Below are 17,976 nucleotides of genomic sequence, written 5' to 3'. Positions count from 1 at the left end.
ATCTTCTACTAGAGTGCTAGCTGCAACTCAAGGGGTGAAATTATTGGGTGATACTATAAAGGAGATGGTGTAAAAATAGATGTTGGCATTGACAAGATGATGAGTTCATTGGAATTTATAGCCATAGAAGGAAGACTAGAGAGGAAGGTAGTGAGCACTTACCCCAAAGAAGGAAGGGAGAGTAGTGAGAAAGGGACTGTGCAAAATGGCCAAATTGACATTTTTCAAGATTGGGTCGGTTAAATATTCTAAACATAGAGCTAAGCTCTTTTATGAGAAATTATTAGATCTTCAGGATGAAGTTCGACCTAATAATTTCTCCTATTTAGAGAATAATTTTGAATGATTCTAGATATGAAGTTTGGTTGAGGAAGACCTTTGGGATTCTTTACCTCCTTTTGGAAATGGGGTCAACCTAGCTTGCAAGATTTTCTTTTGATTTGAACCATTATTTTAGTGATATTATTAGTGGATTTATAACATAACATAATTTCTTTTGTAATAAAAAGTAGGTTAAGGTGAAAATAACTTTTTATAAGGAATTATTAGGTCTTTAGGTGGAATTCAACCTAATAATTTCTCCTAATTAGGGAATATTTTTGAATGATTCTAAATATGAAGTTTGGTTAGAAAGACCTTTGGTATTCTTTGCCTCCTTTTGGGAATAGGGTCAAGGTGGTTTGTGGGATTTTCTTTTGATTTTTTTTAATAGAATTTTAATCTATGACGTCTGTAGTTGTGATTTTTTCTATTTATCATCAGGCCAAAACACCAATTGATTTTTGTTTTTGTTTTTCTAGGCGGGAATTGAATCCCATATTTCTTATTCAACCATTATTTTAGTGATATTATTAGTGGATTGATAATGTGGTTAATTTCTTTTATAATAAAAAGAAGTTCAATATGAAAATAACTTTATATGAATGATCGTGATCCTTATTCTTAAATTAAACATTTTTTAGGTCCAAATAGATCCTTCTTTACTATAGAATTAAAAAATATTATTAAAGCACTCAACTACCCAATAAAGAAATATACTAAGAGCTGCAAATCTGCAATATTGGGTTGGTGAAAGTGGAAGGAAATTCTTCTTTCAACAAAAAAAGTGGCAACCCAGAAATGCTACAAACGTTTTTCCATTATGAATTAATCTTTCTAAGGTAAGAAATTTGACCAAGGAAAAGTCAATGCTAAATGCAAATTTAGGGAAGGATTGCGGCTTTAACGGAAATGCACTGAGAAACGTGGGTGAGATCGAACTGAGAACTAAAGTCTTAAAGAACTGGTTATCAAAAATGGGGGTGACGTGGTGATGGTGATGATGGTTTTATAGCGCATGCAATATTATAATTTGTTCAGTAAAATTATCATGAAAAATGGATTCATTCTTTCGTGTTTAATTCAAGTTTCAACAACCAATTTCTTAAAAAAAAAAAAAAAAAATTCAACAACCTTATTAGTGATTCATAAAATAAAATTAAAAAAAGAAACCAACATCAACAACTTTATTATTGTGAGTTCATTTTCTGGCTACATCAAAAACCAATTGATGTTTTAATCGAATGCCATAAGTTGTGAAACCTCTCTTTCAAAAAAAAAAAAAAAAAATTTATTACAAATATATTTGGGCCTCTGAAGATTAGGGCTCTTTGCTTCAACTTTTGGAAAATAATTAGTTCCTTTTGGAGTAAATTTTTTTTTTTTTTTTACAACAGAAATAGGGGGGAGATTTGATGCAAATTATTTTTGCAAATAGAATTTAACTATGTTTTTGATTTATAAGACTCCCAGTTCGTAAGAGTATTTTAAATTCAATGAGTTATGACCCATATTTTGGGTTTAAATTTTGGATTTAGATAGACCAAAGCCACCAAACTAATACTATATCGCTAATTCATTTCAAGCTTTTACTGTATACTATGCGCTCATTTCGTATTGTTGTAGAAATTAGAATTTTAAATGAAAAGGTTTTTATTTTTATTTTTTTTTAAGTATATTAAATACTATAAAGATGTGGTAACCAAAAAAAAAGAAAAAAATATACTATAAAAATGTGATGTAAAACTCAAGTTTTACCCTTTTTAATCCCAACATATCATATCATCTTATCACCTGTTAAAGAATAAATACAACCACATCCAATCAATTCTAGTATTCATTTGAAAATTCAATCCAATTAAGAGTTTATTGAGATATTGTTAGATGATAAAATAAATTGAGTTTTAAGTAAAAATTGATATGATAATTTTTTATTAAATGGTGTAAAACATAAATTTTATACTTCATCTTTACTAAATTCAGACTCTTTTAAGTGTATAACATATTACAGTGAATAGTTTTTTTCAAAAGTTTTGAAATTATAAGTTTTAAAGTCTTACAGTTTTTCCTAACCGCGGCTATTTCAAAATTTAACTTTAATCTTAAAGTTTTTTTCAGCTTAAAGGGCCCTTGAAATAACTTAAGAGAAATTCCTATCGTTTGGCAATTTTTGCCAAAAAAAGTTTAAAGCTCTTGAAACACTTTTTCCCCTTATAATTAGTGGGGAGGGAAACTAATCAGGTTCTCTTAGTTCACATCAATTTATGTAAACTTGTGTAAAATAAGATGAGTTATACAGTAACTATTCACATACAAATATGTTTCTTTACTCATATACATAGAGAATAGTAAAAATTTGGCAAGGAAATAATATTTTAATAAATTATAGTGTAAAATAAATAATTTGATATAAATGTTTTTGAAAAATAATTATGTAAAAAAGAAAAAAAAAGTTTTCTATAAAAATAAACTAAAAGTTCTACACGAGCTTATGTGAATACTCTTACGATATGCCACAATTTCACCGGTCGGCCCTTTTTATTTTTGGGTTCAATCCTCATGAATTTGGTAGGGTTGGGCTCACATTTCAGGTCTGTCAAGCTGAGGTCTATAGGTGATTAAAAGCCCGCCCCTGAGCCCACTACTAGTTGTACTACAACGACAAGTAGTTCCTTTTTCTGTTTTTGAGTTAGGACTTATGGTACAATACTACAATTAGTTTCTAGTTTTAGCTCTATCACTCTTTCTGTGTCTTTTTTTCCCACCACATATCCTACTCGTTAATCCTAACTACCACACATTTTGAAATCCATACATGCATATGTTTGATTCAACAATGTACATATAATTTTCCCATCTCACTTTTTGCTAAATTTTCATATGTCTCTCTCTCTCTCTCGTCAATATGTGCATGTGCAAGAGGCAAGAGCAACAAAAATAAAAGGCCTCAACTGAAGCAGACAGATCATATCATTATAAATTTGCTTATCTTTGGGCTTCTTTGGTTCTTCCTCAACACAGATATAGTAACTCTGATGTTTTTGGGTCATTGTGGGTGTCTCAGGCTTCACCATTTCATGCTTGAGAACATTTTCAAGATCTCTCTTTTTAATTTTTATTTATTTATTTAAAAAACACAACAGCTAAAGTATTTATGAAGAAAAGCTTAAAACCGGTTTAAGCGCATTGTTTTCCAGTTATGCGGTTTCGCTTTTTTTTGTGTGTGTGTGTGTGTGTGTGTGTGTGTGTGTGTGTTTTTAATAATAACCAGACTGGATTAAGGTCCGATTTCTAATAGAACCGGCCAATTTGGTTTGATTTTTAAAACCATGGTTTTTTCCTCCTAAAATTTCACTTTTTGTACTTAGCACTATAAAAAAGGGGTTGAATAAGATATTTAAATTGGGTACCACCATATATGCCCATCACCGCTAGAAAAGGATGATTTATGGTTACTACTAAAAACGCGCTCTATAGCCACATTTTTTTAGCTATGTTTTCAAAAAACGCGACTATAGCTAACCTATAGCCGAGTTTTTAGGACCTATACTTGCGTTTTTAGCAGCTACAACCCAGTTTTTTTTTGTAGTGGGTGGTAGATAGGAAATAGATTGTTGAAAAAAACCTAGCAACCCATCCATGCCTCGCTGCCACATCCAACCACCACTGCCACTAGATCAATGCCTCCACTACCGCACCATAAAACACAAATCCAAGTAACCTATAGCCCCTTAAACCACCTACACACCATAACCCACCACCAAACCCACACCAAAAAAATCACAACCCAGTAATCGGCAAGGTTGAGCAACCCATCATCGACGAGGTTGAGCAGCCCATCATCAGAGGCAAGGTTGAGTGCTTCCATCAGAGGACCATGCCATCGAAACCACCACACCCACCGTGCCACCAGATCCATGCCACTAGACCCATGTAAGACCCACGCCAGAATATGCCCACCATTGAGAGAGAGAGAGAGAGAGAGAGAGGCAAATATGTTTAGGTAGGGAATAAAAAAAATATTATTTAGGTTCAGAAGAGAGAGGCAAATATGTTTAGGTAGGGAATAAAAAAAATATTATTTAGGTTCAGAATGTTGTTACGGTACTATCATAAATTTAGGATGATATTGTTGTAAAATTGTAAATTTTTTAAAATCGTAAGACCAGGTAATGGGACGTTTTTATGCTTTGATACAAAAATATACCAATATATACCATATGGCAGTGCGGGTACCGATGCTTTAAGGGACAGATCTAGGAATAAAGTGAAGATTTATTTAATTCATTTTTAATTAATTGTAGCATTGAATAAAGTGAATTTTTTTTCTATTATATTTTTAGAAATAAGTGAAAATATTTAATATTTGCTAACTATATGGAGCTTCGCATGAGTTAAAATTAAAAAAAAAAAATTATATAAACAATTTTACTACTTATTTGTTCTTGTCGTTGATTAATTTTTTTTATTTTTTTATTTTATACAAGATAGAATTTCTACTCTAGCCTAATCTAAGTGTATATGTGTGTGAAGCTCCCCTTGGAGACTTGAACCCTGTCTCTTGCCCCCAACACCCCATAAGCATTTACACTTGTGGAGTGACCACCGCACCAAGGGTGCGCGGCGGTCTTATCGTTGATTAATAGTTATTCTTGTTCCCAACTCTATTTCCTCTTTCATATGGAAAACTGTTAAATACTCCGGAAGTACCATAAATACTCATTCCTTTCACATGAATTATGGATCTCATCATAAATTTAATTAGTGGGACCCACAATTATGTGAAAAGGAGGAGTATACATTTATAGTATTCCGGGAGTATTCTGTAATCACCCCTTTCATACAGCACAAGTCCTATCGTGCAATAGCCAGTAAGCTTTTATAAAAGTTAGGACTTTTACAAAACAAAAGACTACTAATAGATTATGACATCTTTAGGTGTGTCAAACCAATTGGATTACAAACTTTAATTCATCTCAGTATCATACAATCAGAGTTATTAACCTTTGATTTTGAGATTTCATCATGGCATCTGTGGTGTAGATGAATTGTTGTTTAATATATTGGGAAATGTTTAGGAACTATCTTTAGAAACATTTTATTAGGGCAATAATAAAATAATAAATGTTGTTGATATCTTTTTATATTTTTCATAAAAGTGGCGTTAAAAATTTTTTATTATGGTTTATTAATAATTACCCTAAAGTTTCCGTTAAAATGATCCTAATATATTTTCACAACATTTAAAAATATATTATTTATTGAATTGTTGTTATCAAATTTTTAGTAAAAGATATTTTAATGAGAATTTTTTTTTTTTGTTTGTAATCAGGTCTTTTGTTCTTATCAATAGCGCTCTACTTAATTAAAAATTGAACTCAAAAATCTGTGGTTGCACTAAATTATAAATTGTAGTAATTTTTTAAAGATAAAATTCTCTATTGTTTTATCACTTTTTTTTTTTATATATTATAAATGTTTCGTATTTGATTTTTACTTAAAGATCTTCTTTTTATTCCTATCAATCTCTTTTAGTATTATTATTATTATTATTATTATTTTGTTCATATGTGATAGGTAAACTTTTTTTTTTTTTTTTTCATATCAACTTTTCCGCCACTGCTTTATCAATTCTTTATATAGACACAAAAATTTAATTAATTGTTGATTACCAACACTTCAATTTATTAAATTAGTTTTTCTTATTATTAATTATTAATTATTAGATACATTTTCTCAAACCAAATTGATTTATGGATAATTTTTAACTTACGTAAAAACTATCATCTATCAAAAATTCGAAATTCTCTTTGTTTATCTTCACACACGTCTCTCTCCCTCTTGGCAGAAATCCAATTTGTTTGTCTATAAAAAGAAAATCCACACACACACCTCTCCCACAAATCTCTCTTAGTGGGTTTTGACTCCCAATCTCTTACTACGGAAGTCATCTCTATAATTTTCATAGTTTGTGCTATTGCTACCAAGAAAATCATAACAATAACAATGTGAGTAATCCTTCAGTCTCCCTCTCTTCTATTATTTATTTAATTTTTTTAATGAAGAATATTATAAATTATGCCATGTGAGCACATAACAATGTGAGTAATTCTCCATTCTTCCTCTTCTTCTATTATTTATTTATTTTTTTAATTTTTATATTGTAGAATATTATAAATTATGCCATTTGATATATAGACTATTAATTATTCGTTTTACTTTGTGATGGGCTGCTTAGGGTTGAGTTTGGCTACTATGGCTTGAAAAATTTCAAGAAGGATCTATTAGGATTAAAAAGCTGTAGATTTGGAAGCAAGTGAGAGTCTATCACCTAGTCTCTATAGTGGCCAAGCCAACCATATAAACTCCCATTCGTGGACATAGGTAACTATATAAAAGTAAAACTCCTCCCATGGGGCCGTGCCTGTATATTATTGTCTTCCCCAACGGTGACGGTGAATCATGCAAACGTTTTCCCTCCATCTCTTATACCATTTGGTTGGTTCGTGTTAGAAAGCCTTGAAAACTAACTCCACATAAAACTAAACCGCATCTTTTATGTATGTTTGCGTTTGCAGGTTTCAAGTTCCGAAGGAATTTGATGAGGGAAGCTGCATATCTTTTGATTTGGGGAACAATCAAGCCTATGAAGGTATATGATTTTGCGATTTTGTGATTCAATTTGAACAATCAAGCCTATAATTTAATTTAGTAATTTTTTTTTTTTGGTTATAAGAAGATCTCGCTATTGCTAATACACAAAACAAACGAAAGAATCATGCTGCTAGATTGGTTTTAGATTTATCAAATAATCTCTTAACATGGGTCGATTGCGAGAGGACGTGCAGCAATTGCGAGAGGATGTGCAGCAAGACATGGATCGATTGCGCGAGAACATGCAGTGAGACATGGATCGATTGCGCAAGGATGTGCAGTCGATTGCGCGGCAATGTAGGTCATGCACCACCTCATGCGTGGTTTTGAGCTCACCCTTTGAGCAAGTCCATAAAACTTCCAACCTTTTTCTTTTGGGAAAAACTTCCAACTTTTCGTTTTTTATTATGGGAATTATATTTTGGATGCCTTGGGATAATAGGGGTAGAGGTAGAATATCTGTTTTATGTTTGTGTTTTTTTTTTTTAATGGTTGTTGGAAATATGTAAAATGTTTCACTTTGGAAAACTCTTTCCAAAACAGGAATGAAGTTAATCAATTGCTTTGGATTTTCTAAGAATGGTGTTCATTTGCAAGGAAATTTCTACAAATGAACTTTCCAAAAATAAATTAAGGAATGAAGTTAATCAACTGCTTTGGATTTTCTAAGAATGGTGTTCATTTGCAAGGAAATTTCTACAAGTGAACTTTCCAAAAATAAATTAAGGATACATTCCATATGATTTCAGTGATGTATTTTACAATCAAGATAAATATCTCTTCTACATCTTGAATCAAGTCCAAGAACCAACCTCTCCAAAATTAGGGAAATGCTGCCTACCAACAATCTCTCCTAGACCCCACACCCCACAAAAGCATTGTACACAACCTTTGTGACCCAAGTCACACAACTATCTCTATAATGTTATGCACAGCAGATGGCATGCCAAATGCAAATGCACACCTCTCCATCAAATCTTTTTCATTTTTTTTTTCCTCTCAGGCCATTTCATTTTCTATCTTATGTCCTCACAAGATTTATATTAATATTAATGTTTGAATATAATAATAATTACGCAGTGCAAGAAATAGTAGCAGTCACAGTTTACTTATTCTGACTAGTAAGCAAATGATAAGCAAATGATAGGTCGACATTGCATTATCAGACCCTAAATCCTCACAACATGATTGTGCACTACAGAACATGCTCATAATCATATGGGGTTATGAGGAGGAAATAGGTAGCTGAATGGAAGCAATCATTTTGGTTATTTTATCTATTGTGTGGAGTAGCCCATCAACTTCTACGTTGGGATAAATTAAAAAAAAAAAAAAAGAGGCTAAAAATATACCCCTTGTTCCGAGATGAATTCAAATTAAAAAGGGCCTGTAGAGGCCAAGCAATAGTTTTTCCCTTTCTTCAACTCTCTTCTTTGCCACTTCCCTTGCTTTAAGGGTAGCTGCTTCTTCTTTGGATATAACCTTTAGCTTCTCATCTTGCCTCTTCTCTTGCCAATAGCAACTAACGATGGAGTACCTTTAATGGATTGCCTCTTTCTCTTGCCAATAGCAACTGAAGATGGAGTACCTTTAATGGATCTCATGGGATTTACTGAAGCTGAAGCAACAGTCTAGGTGCTGGTCCACTTTGAACTTTATTTTCTGTAACTGGTGCTGCCTCTGAAGTTGACAACAGCTTTTTCAAAGTGGGCACTTGATGTTTAGAGTTTGAGGAAAACTGAGGTGTGGCATATGCCTCTTCCTGTGTCACCCACTTCCCTATTACATTCTCTCTTCATAAACATAAATTCAACAGCATATAGCCTAAATAGATATTAGAGGAAAGGAGAAGGATAAAGATATAGATTTAACAGAATATAACCTAAATAGATTTTAGAGGAAAGGGGAAAGATAAAGAACTAAGTATCCAATTGTATGATTAAGGGCTTATCTGGTAAACTAAAACAGAATATAGGACTAGAGGTGGAGGGGGATGGAATTTTGTTCAAGAACATATCTATTTGGCTCACACATTTGTAAAGCAACTGCAAAGTTAAGCATAATTTTGTTGGCTTTTTTGAGTGATGATGAAATAACAACTCTAAACATATATATATATATATATATATATATATTTTGATAAGTAATAAGATATATTGATATAAAAAAGGAAACACCCTAGTCCACAGGGAGTGAACAAGGGGACAACAAATCAAAAACAAAAACTGTAAGAATATAGAAAATCAATAAAAGAAGGGAATGATTGGTTTTGCAAAGCAAACAACCAATCCAACAAAGTTCTAAAAAAAATAGCCTGAGGTCCGGAATAGATCTCTCAATATCTGCGAAACAACAACTATTTCTCTCCCTCCAAAGACACCACATTAAGCCATGAGGAACAATGGACCATAAATAACTATTTCGATGACAACCAAAGCTGCCTTGCCAACACCTAACAACACCAAAACAGTATGTGGCATAACCCATGATACTCCAAATAAACCCAAAACCATAGATCATAGATCCATAGCAATGGGATAGTGAAGGAAGAGATGGACAACCGTTTCACCATTACTCTTGCACATGTAGCACCAATCCAAAATCCACACCTTCCTTTTTCGCAAATTATCAATCGTCAAGCATTTCCCTAAGGCAGCAGACCATACAAAGAAAGCTACTCTAGAGGGAATCTTCTGCTTCTAAATACTTCTCCAAGGAAAACCAAAGATAGTAGGACCAGCTAAAATTCTATAATAATCTTTCACCAAGAACCCCTTATCTTTGCTAGGAATCCAACACATCTTATCCCCACCAAACCCCCTTATTGAAGAACCGTATATGGTTTCCATGAAGCTTGACAAAGCCTCTAATTCCCGAATATGCACACCCCTAAAAAAGGCATCCTTCTCAATCCCAAATCTCCCTTTGAAAGGGTGCTTTTGATTAGAGTGACTCTACCTCCCTTTGATAAATACAAGCGTTTCCAACCCACCAATTTCCTTTCCATTTTCTCCAGGATCGGATTCCATATAGTCTTATCCTTGAAATTAGCACCCAAAGGAAGACCCAAATATTTCATTGGCAGAGAGCCTTGCTTGCAGCCAAGGACATTTAGCAATAAGTCAATATTTTGCACTACTCTAACCGGAACCAATTCAGACTTGCTTAGATTAATCTTTAGCACCAACACTGCCTCAAACCAAATAAGAATCATACGGAGAATCAAAATCTGGTCTAGATCAGCATCACAAAAAATAAGAGTGTCATTCGCAAAAAGGAGATGAGACATTTTCAAGGATCTTCCCTTCGAGTTACCCACACTAAATCCTGACAAGCAGCCTTCATGAACTGCTTTATCCAACATTCTTCCCAGAGCTTCCATCTCCAACACAAACAACAAAGGAGACAACGGGTCACCTTGTCTTAAACCTCTGGAGTTACCAAAAAACCCACAAGGAGAGCCATTAATCAAGATAAAGAAGCGAACAATAAATAGGCAAAAGAAAATCCATAGTCTCCACTTGGCTGAGAACCCACTTCTTTCTAACATTTGCAAAAGAAAAATCCAATTTACATGGTCAAAAGCCTTCTCAACATCCAGTTTACAAATTAGCCCCAGCACCCCAAACTTCAATCTACTATCAAGACATTCATTAGCAACAAGATTAGGGTCAAGGATCTGTCTATCCCTCACAAAAGCATTCTGAGATGTTGAGATTATATCCCCCATAACCATGCGAAGTCGGTTAGCCAAGACTTTAGCAATAATTTTATAGACCCCCCCAACAAGACTTATGGGCCGAAAATCCCTAATCTCACTTACTGCATGTATTTTAGGGATGAGAGTAATAAAAGTATCATTTAAGCTTTTCTCAAACTGACCTTTAGCAAAAAAGTGGTGAAAGACAGCCATAAGATCAAGCTTGACAATCCCCCAGCAAATTCGGAAAAATGCCATAGGAAAGTCATCTGGACCAGGAGATTTATCACCATAAAAACTCTGAACAACATCAATGATTTTTGCCTCTTCAAAAGGTCTCTCTAACCAGTCCACATTATCACCGGATATCATTGGAAAAACAAACACATTTGGAAAAGGCCGAACAACCTGGTGCTTGAAATACAAATTCATGAAGATCTACTATCAAGACATTCATTAGCAACAAGATTAGGGTCAAGGATCTGTCTATCCCTCACAAAAGCATTCTGAGATGTTGAGATTATATCCCCCATAACCATGCGAAGTCGGTTAGCCAAGACTTTAGCAATAATTTTATAGACCCCCCCAACAAGACTTATGGACCGAAAATCCCTAATCTCACTTACTGCATGTATTTTAGGGATGAGAGTAATAAAAGTATCGTTTAAGCTTTTCTCAAACTGACCTTTAGCAAAAAAGTGGTGAAAGACAGCCATAAGATCAAGCTTGACAATCCCCCAGCAAATTCGGAAAAATGCCATAGGAAAGTCATCTGGACCAGGAGATTTATCACCATAAAAACTCTGAACAACATCAATGATTTTTGCCTCTTCAAAAGGTCTCTCTAACCAGTCCACATTATCACCGGATATCATTGGAAAAACAAACACATTTGGAAAAGGCCGAACAACCTGGTGCTTGAAATACAAATTCATGAAGAAATGAGTAATACAATCTACAATCATACCCTGGTTAGAAGACAAGGTACCATTAACCATTAGGCTTTCAATACCATTATTTTTTCTGTTAGAATTAGCCATTCTATGAAAGAATCTAGTATTGGCATCCCCTTCTTTCAAATGCAACACCTTAGACTTTTGTCTCCAACTAATCTCTTCTAAAAGAGTCAACTTTTCAATATCTGTACGAAGATTAACTTGTACTAACTTCTCCTCAGCTGTTAATCTATGGGTCTCCTCTTTAGCATCTAAAACATTCAACTTGCTCCAAAGGTCCTGCTTCTTAACGTTACATTCCCAAACTCCGTCTTGTTCCACTTTTTTAAATCCAACTTCATGGCAGCCAACTTCTTAACTAGAATAAAACTTGGGGTTCCTTGGAACAAATAGGAAGCTCATCACGTCTTCACTTTATCGACAAAATTATCCACCCTTAACCAAATATTTTCAAAACGGAAAGGAATTCTACCTCTTCGCTAACTTCCACCCTCCAACAAAATAGGAAAATGGTTTGAAAGAGCTGGAGATGAGATACAGGAGATTCAAACTAGTGTCCTCCACTTAATGAGTGGTTCCCAACTGATTGTTCTGCCCTTGAGTTACATTACTGGTTGAATGTTCACACACCTATACAATGCCTACATTTGCTAAGCTACCAGAGAGGAGAGGAAATAGATATACCTACCTACGGCTAAGACAACCTCAGAAAAAAGGCTGTTCTAGGCTTCTAGCTCAGCTTGTTGACATTTGAACCATGCCAAAGCTAGCTCGGTAGTCTAAAATAAATGAGTCAGCTCCTGCATTCATTCTTTTGCTCCTACACTTGTCAGTGCATATTAAATATTGAACACACCTCAGAATCTCACCAGCTTGATAATGAATCGGCTTCATAACTCTCGTTTGCTATGGTTTACTATCTCATAGGTATACTTAACTATTCAGGATCTTTATCAGGATGAAACTAGTAATTATCATGCTTGGCTTGTTAACTAGTCAGACTTGTACCACAGCTTGATCTTGTCCAGACTCCAGCCACCATACTTGCCTAATAGCTTCATTGTGAGTCAGCTCAAGTAGTTGAGTAGTCTCAAAGCTTAGTTCATTTAATAGCCTTCCGCCCAACTAAAAACTATGCAGGACGATACAACTTGACGGCTAATGAATAAAACCAGACCTTTTACTTGATCAAATTGGCAATGACATCTTTAGAGGCAGGGTTCTTCTAAGTGAGTAAAAGGTCTATATAAATAAATTGAATGAAATATACATTTCTCTTCCAATATTGGAGAACATAATTTGCCTATCACTACAACTTGCAATGATGAGCAGTTTTTTTTGACAAGTAACTTGCAATGATGAACAGTTGTACAACAACTACTCTAATTTCAAATGTTTTGAGCCCAAGCATATGCTGTGCGCACACACACACACACACACATATATATATAGCAGATCTCATCTCAACAATTAATCTCATTACCTTCATCTTGATCATTCAATGCTTGGGCATATCTCTGACCTCTTGAAGTTTTTCTATATCCTTCTGATTGCTACGCTTTGCTTTCTGAAGATGTGAAGGAAAAAAGTAAATCAATATCAGCAAGATTTGCAGCATATAAAAAACCATGATAAAACAAATCAACATCATCGAAAATGATGTAACTATGTACATATATTTTTACCATATTAATATAAGTAAATGTTGTTCTTAATACTCACTGCTTCAATTTACTCATAGGCACAGTCTGCTTACCAAGCTCATGACTTCTGATGCTGGAAGGATTATTTGATATGAAGATTTTGTAGAAGTCGCACCATTTGTTGCCCTGGCTAACCCAATACTGGAAATAGAAGATAAAACAAAAGAAAAATAAACACACAAACAATAAAATCAAAATGTTAGGAGCAGCCTCGCAGTCTCCCATTAGAATTCACAGCTCAAGCTTTGATTAAATGGAAAGAAATAGATAATAAAAATAGAAGCAAAAGAACACAAACAAAAACACAGAAAATGATATTTTTTTAACAAACAAAAAATAAAAATAAAAACTTGAAGAAACATCCAATTAGCAAATGAGAAGCAAACAAAGCACTCTCTAGAATCACAATACATTCGAAGAAGATAGAAATACACTCTTCCCAACTAATAAATATCTAAAACTTAGGTATAGTACCTGGTTGCATTGAATTTAATTGTCTTTTACTAAGATAACACTATTTTTCTTTTATTGGTTGATGAAATCAGATGTTTGGATTTAATTGGAGAACCTAAATTTACTGTACCTTTAAGATATTGTATCTAAATTGTACCAAAAAAATCTAAGGCCTAACTAGACTTCAATACTTGTTCAGGAATCAATGTAGGCACTTGCTCAATTTGGAAAGGCTAAAAAGGCTAAGAGTACACATGCCTATGTCTATGGGAGTGAGCTGCTAATAATCCATTATCTGAGAAACTAGGGTTACAATAGTGTTTATATATAACATAACCCTACTCGTGCAAGTTCCCAAAATACCCCTACTGCAAGGGTGTGTTGACCTGTGCACCCTCAACTCTAATTAAATGCTCCCATAAGACCCTTTGGTCAGTGGTCCAGAAACAAAAATGAGGTAAGAGTACACATGCCTATGTCTATAGGAGTGAGCTGTTAATAATCCATTATCTGAGAAACTAGGGTTACAATAGTGTTTATATATAACATAACCCTACTCGTGCAAGTTCTCAAAATACCCCTACTGCACGGGGTCTTGACCTGTGCACCCCCAACTTTAATTAAACGCTCCATATACGGTTCATTGAACAAGTTTTTCAGCCTGAAAGATTAGATTGTCTTGGGAAACTTAACATGGAGGAAGGTTGGGTCAAACCCTTGTTAAAATTGATAAAAGAAGGCAAAATAGATGGCCAAGTGAACGTAGCCCAAACAATTGGGCTATTGGGACGCAACCCAGAAAGCATTGAGCCAATGATCCACATGGGTGTGTGCTCGTTGTTTTAAAAAATCCAAAGATTCAATTGAAGTGCAGATTGTGGTGGCTTGGGGAAATGAGCAAATGAGTCTTTTTTAAACTTGATGTGTTTGAAAACCATGATTGCTTTGCCACTTGTGTTGATGAAATCACTTGATCAAGATTGGCTTGCACGAGAGACTTGAAGCTAGGTTGAGAATGATTGGTTCCCGACAGCTTCCCAAGGTGTATTGGTTCTAAAGAAACTTTAGTTTAGAGTTATAATATATTGAAATAGATAGTAATTGTGCGTATTACGGTTTAATATTTTATGTATATATATATATATATATATACACACGCTCTTGTTGAGTCATATCAGCAGCCATATCATCTACTCATTTTCAACGTTTTCTCTCATTTTTAAATTTTTTGTTCATTTTAATTTACCAACTTATTGTTATACTTTCTCAAACTTTTCCCCTCCCTTTTACCCTTTCATCTCCCTACTACTATCTACCTTAATATCACTTTTCCTCAATTCCTTTATCTTCTTTATTTTTGGTTTTTCTTATTCCCCTCACTTTATTATAAATTTACAATTTTCTATCACATTCTATACATAATTTTCTCACACACAAAAGGTTATTTCTCTCCCTTTCTCTCTGTTAATTTTTTTTTTTTTCATTTTTTGGTGGATTTTAAATTTTATTTTTTATTGCATCACTACTTTAGGTTAATGAATTTTTGTATTATTTGGAACTCTACTTTGGGTTGATGATTAAGTTTTGTTTTTAAGTTGTTATTTTTTTTCTTCTCTTGATCATAGATATTATCCAATTGCATTATAAAGATACTCCCTTCATCCCAATTTGTTTATCCTATTTGAAAAGTCAAACTTTTAAAAGGAACATAATTTATTATCTTGTCTGCCTTATAAAAATGTATTAGTTTACAAAACTACTTTTAAATAAATTTATCAGTTTTTTTAAAAAGAGTTATTCTTAATGAGGCAACTAAAAAGGTACTCCAATTTAATTGATTTTTTTAAATATTAGTTAGTTTTCTTTTCAAATAGTTTTGAAAATAAAGTAAGGGTATAATAGGAACATTAGTAAATCAATAATCTTTATTTTTAGAAACGGGACAATATTTTGGGATATTCCAAAATGGAATAGAGGATAAACAAACTGGGATAGTGGTAGTAGTATTTAAGAATATAATGTTATTTTATTACATAACATAACATGACTTGGATAATTTGGTGTTTATTAATATATTTTTTATTTTTTTTGCTTCTCATATTGTTTTATATAAATTTCTTATTATTCTCTCTTGGAAAAAGTGGTTTCTCTCTCTCTCTCTCTCTCTCTCTCTCTCATAGTTTTGGTTTGATTTTTGTTTGAGTTAATACTTGATTATTTTGGAAGTAAAAATTTGAGTTTATATTTAAACACAATTTTGGCTATGCTAATTTCAAATCGGTATTCGATCCATTTCGGTCTATTTCGGTCATCTTAATCTATTCGGTCCGGTTCAGTCAACTTTGGTCTGTTTAGGTCCATTTCAGTCCAAGTTGGTCTCCTTTGGTCCACTTTAGTCCAATTAGGTCCAAAAAGTCCAATTCAGTCCATTGGGTTCACTTCGGTCTATTTCAGTCCATTCGGTGTACTTTGGTCAATTCATCCTGTTTGGACCACTTCGTTCCAATATGGTTTATTTGGTCCATTCAATCCACTTCAGTCAATCCGGTATAATTTGGTTCACTTAGGTCTATTCAGTCCAATTTGGTCCATTTAGTACACTTAGGTCTATTTGGTCCAATTTGGTCCATTCTGTCCACGTCGGTCTATTTTGTCCATTTGGTCTATTTCAAATCAGTTCGGTCAATTCGGTGTACCTGCTTAAGAATGAGAAAATACAAGTTTGGGTTGAAAGTATTATTAATTATTTGAGTAATACCAATTGTAATTATATAATAAGTTTTGATTGACATATGTCCACCTCATTATTGGGGTTGGGACCAAAGGTTATTAATGGTACAAAATGAGGTATCTAGACTCATACATCAACTTTTTCAAGATAAATAATCTCACTTTTAAAAAAAAAAAAAAAAAAACAATAATCATTTATTTTTGTTAAAATTTATACTTGAACCATGATATTTGATTTTATATATGACATTAACTTTGACTTGGATATTATTATTTCATCAAGTTATATGTTTACTTTATCAAATTAACATTGATTGATTTGGTTAATATTATTTATATTTAGTTAATTGATATCGAGCCGGTCCTGATAAAGAGTAACTGTAACATGCAACTGTAACATGCACTAGTTGAATCATAGCAGAAGTTCGTGAGAATTACACCAATTGAACCTATTTAACCACTTTTAACAGAATTGAAACCAACTCTACCTACTCCAACCGATATAATCGACTTAATAACAACCTTAATTAACAAGGTCTAATACATACATACATACATACATACATATATATATATATATATATATATATGACCAGTAGTGGAGCCAGGAATTTTTCCTAGGGGGCCAAGTTAAATATAACCATCTTCTTATGTAAAATGAAAAAAAGAAAATTATATAAGTAAACTTTAACTCACTAAGGTTGTGTCATAGGATTGTTCATGGTACTAAAACTATTTATGATTGATCTTGAACTAATTTTTTTAATCTTTATTTATTTTATTTTTGTATATACCATTAAACAATCATTCAAATACTCATTTCAATATCACATTCAAAGAAAGAAATATTCCTTAATTTCATTTCTTTGAGCTAGTATAGGGGTTCAACATCAGTATTCTTATTCTAGATAGAGAATTGTGTAGTATTCTCCAAATCTTAAACATTTTTTCTCTTAAAATATGTATCAATTGTAGATTGGTTGCTCATTAAATTACCTATATATATATATATATTAAAACCTGAATATTAAATTTTAAATACTAATTATATAGTCACTTTTTTCACTTAAAAAATGTAAAAATTATTTATGCTCAAAAAATAAAAGAAAAAACCTATGTAAATTTTTTTTTATATTAATGCTTCAATAGTCTATAACTACACATTCTACAAACAAAATTATTTATAGAGGATCAAACATAAATATATAAACAAATGTATAACAAATAGCAATAACATTAATATGGTAAAATAAGTAAACAGATAAGTTAGTAGCCTCTGTTGAAAAGTAAAATATAATATAAAAATAGTAGGAAAAGGTGCCGGCAACAAGCCAATAAACTGGTACCGTATGGTGTCATCTACAAGCTAAATAAACACTTTTTTTTATTAAAAGAGATAGTTTTTAGTATTTTTTATCCAAACAGATAGAGATCTCGGCAAAAGATAAAACTGAATACAAAT

At 32.9% G+C, this 17,976-nt stretch overlaps 1 long non-coding RNA gene across 1 annotated transcript; it reads right to left on the bottom strand.

Moving 5' to 3' along the window:
• Positions 1–8,318: 8,318 nt before the first annotated feature.
• LOC115967880 lies at positions 8,319–13,501 on the bottom strand. The gene is made up of 3 exons (XR_004086578.1): positions 13,385–13,501; positions 13,112–13,195; positions 8,319–8,734 (listed from the first exon to the last, which is right to left on the bottom strand). It is a non-coding gene; the product is annotated as an uncharacterized LOC115967880 (long non-coding RNA).
• Between the last annotated feature and the right edge of the window lie 4,475 nt (positions 13,502–17,976).

Source organism: Quercus lobata, chromosome 11, assembly GCF_001633185.2.
Source record: "Quercus lobata isolate SW786 chromosome 11, ValleyOak3.0 Primary Assembly, whole genome shotgun sequence".
Classification (NCBI taxonomy): Eukaryota; Viridiplantae; Streptophyta; class Magnoliopsida; order Fagales; family Fagaceae; genus Quercus; species Quercus lobata.
The sequence above is the reverse complement of the archived record's forward strand: the minus strand, read 5'-3'. Positions and strand labels throughout refer to the sequence as shown.